This window comes from Echinops telfairi, unplaced genomic scaffold, assembly GCF_000313985.2.
Source record: "Echinops telfairi isolate 266 unplaced genomic scaffold, ASM31398v2 ScPeMD7_23;HRSCAF=83, whole genome shotgun sequence".
NCBI lineage: Eukaryota > Metazoa > Chordata > Mammalia > Afrosoricida > Tenrecidae > Echinops > Echinops telfairi.
The window spans coordinates 81,789,532-81,792,682 of NW_022103920.1; the positions used below are offsets into that span (position 1 = coordinate 81,789,532).

A 3,151-nucleotide genomic window follows, 5' to 3' on the forward strand; every position below is an offset into this window, starting at 1 on the left:
ATTCCTGCCTCCTAGCAACCCTATAGGACAGAGGAGAACTGCTCCTGAGGGTTTCTGACATTGTAAACCTTTACAGGAGCTGACAGCCTCATCTTGCTCTTACAGGAACTGGTGGGTTGAAACCACCAACTTTGAGGTTAGCAGCACCAGGACTCCTCCTTTAGCCTACAATAGCCCTAATGTCTGCTTGTGTATCTAGATTTGTGATATGCCTATCATCACGCATTCGTCCTGATGCTAATTACTTTGTGTCAACTAGAAATCAAATAGAGCTCACTGTCCTTGAGTTGATTCAGATACATAAGGACCCTGGAACACAGGATATAACTGTGTTTCCACACAAGTTAGTTTACGGGAGTAGAAAGCCTATTTTTTTCTCCTGTGGAGGGTCTGGTGGTTCCAAAATGCTGACCTTGCCCTCAGCAGCCCAACATGTAAACCGCTGCCTCTCCTTGGAAACCCTGTAGGGAATTCTCTCCTGTGAAACCAATTCTGTCCTGTGAAACAGAATTGAGTCAGCAGCAGTGGGTTTGGTTTTTGTTTTACTAACAGCTTAACTTTTATTGAGGAACCCTGGTGGTGTAGTGGTTATGCACTGGCCTGCGATCCACATGGTAAGCAGTTCGAAACCATCAGCAGATTCTCAGGAGAAAGACTGGGCTTTCTACTCCTGTAAACAGTTGCAGTCTCAGAAACCCACAGGGGAGTCACTATGAGTCAGCATTGCTTCAATGGTAGTGAGGGTTTTATTTTTGGGGTTAACTTTTATTGAGTTAGAATTTGTGTGAAAATTTCTAGCTTAGAAAGCTTCCAATTTAGAGAAATTAAATGCCACCCCCACCGCCCCCAACTCTACTCTGTTTTGAGGGAACTCTCATGGCATAGTTGTTACACATTGGGCTGCTTACCTCAAGGTCAGCAGTTAAAAATCACCAGCTGCTCCACGGGAGAAAGACAAGGTTTCTACTCCTTTAAGGAGTGACAGTCTCTGCTTCTCCTCCTGCCACAGGCAGCTGCATCGTCCCACACAGTCTCAGCCACATTCCGATGGTGAAGGTCAGAGTGCATGGATTTGGCAGCAATGGGCGCCTGGTCATCAGGGCTGCTTTCGACTCTGGTAAAGAGGACATTGTAGTTATCAATGACCGCTTCATTGACCTGAACTACCTGGTCTCCATGTTCCAGTATGATCCCACCCACGGCAAGTTCAATGGCACCGTCCAGGCTGAGAACGAAAAGCTTATCATCAATGGGAAGTCCATCTCCATCTTCTGGGAGCGGGATCCCACCAACAGCAAGTGGGATGAGCCTGGGCCGAGTATGTCATAGAGCCCACTGGTGTCTTCACCACCACAGAGAAGGCTGGGGCTCACCGGAAAGGTGAGACCCAAAGGGTGATCATCTCTGCCCCTTCTGCCGATGCCCCCATGTGTGTGATAGGCATGAACCACGAGAAGTATGACAACTCCCTCAAGATTGTCAGCAATGCCTCCTGCACCACCAGCTGCTTGGCCTCCCTGGCCAAGGTCATCCAGGACAACTTTGGCATCGTGGAGGGACTCATGACCTCAGTCCACTTGATCGCTGCCATCCAGAAGACCGTGGATGGCTTCTCTGGGAAACCCTTGTGCGATTCAGAAAGCAAATGAGCTTTGGGGCTGCTCAGAACATCATCCCCCATCTATTGGTGCTGTCAAGGCTGTGGACAAAGCTATCCTGGAATTGCATGGAAAACTGCCTGGTATGGCCTTCCGTGTTCCCACCCCCAATGTGCCAGTCGTGGATCTCACTGCTATCTGGAGTAAGCTACCAAGTAGGATGACATCAAGGTGGTGGTGAAGCAGGCATCAGATGGCCCCTTAAAGGGCATCCTGGGCTACACTGACAGGCAGGTCGTTTCCTGTGACATCACCAGCGATATCCACTCTTCCACCTTGGATGCTGGGGCTGGCATTGTCCTCAACAACCACTTTCTCTAGCTCATTTCCTGGCATGACAAGGAATTTGGCTAGAGCAACAGAGTGGTGGGCCTAATGGTCCACACGGCCTCCAGGACCACCAGCCCCAGCACCAGCACTAGAGGAAGAGAGGCCCTCCGCTGCTGGGGAGTCTTTGCCCCAACTCGATCCCCGGACACACTGAGAATACCCCATCACCGAGAGTTTCCATCCAGACCCCTGGAGAAGGGGAGGGGCTTAGAGAGCCCCACTTTGTCATGTACCATCAATAAATTACACTGTGCCCAGCAGAGAGAGAGAGAGAGTCAGAAATCCACAGGGGCAGTTCTGCAGGTCCTGTTGGGTCATATCTGTCAGAATCGACTAGATGGTGATGCGTTTGGTTTGGTCTGGACGCTGGGTGATTGGCCTTGGGTTTTCTTTATTTCTTTTTGCTTCTTGGGTTTTCTTTATCTTTCATGTTTCCCTGAAAGAAGGGAAGGCAGAAGGTTAGAGGACACAGAAATTTTTTTTTAACTTTTGTGGATAAGTAAGTATAAAGGGCACAAGCATTTCTATTGATGTGACAGAAATCCCACTGTGTACAGCACGGTCGGATGTGGATCCGGGATGCTGGGAAGCACTGACGAGGAATCACAAAGCACAGGGATGAACTGGGAGAAAACAACTCATTTTTCATTTTCCAGCTGGCACAGTTTCCTTTTCAAAAGCCCGCGGTCCCACCAGGCCTTGTCAACTCTACCCTGGCGGTGGGAAACTAAGCACCCCTGGCTAGTCAAAAGAAAAGTTTGCACGTATTCAGAGAGGTCTTAGAAGACACTTCCCAAACCAATCAGCCATTGAAAACTCGACGGAGCAGGTTCACTCTGACCTACCCACCCCGAGGGCACTTGGGGTTGGAGTTGACGCCACAGCAGCCAGGGCGAGCTCCTGGAGGGCAGGGGGCAAGCACGTCTCTCATGCCAGGTGTTCAGTACCAGAGGAGGGAATTTGAACATAGCTGGTGCTTCGTAATTGCTTATCGATTGATTGGCTTGAATATTATAGACTTCCAGTCCATAGTTATGGATCATCTATGTGTACTGTTCTCTACTAGACCAGGAGCAATGACTGAGAGACAAAATCACAGCCCTGCGAGGCTTGCACTCAGAAGTATAGAGATTTGTCCTAGCCTTCAAGAGATTCTGGAGGCC

General features: G+C 49.4%; 1 pseudogene; it reads left to right on the forward strand.

Annotated features, from left to right (window-relative positions):
• Positions 1-1,047: 1,047 nt before the first annotated feature.
• Positions 1,048-1,839, forward strand: LOC115869207 (annotated as a pseudogene).
• Positions 1,840-3,151: the final 1,312 nt, after the last annotated feature.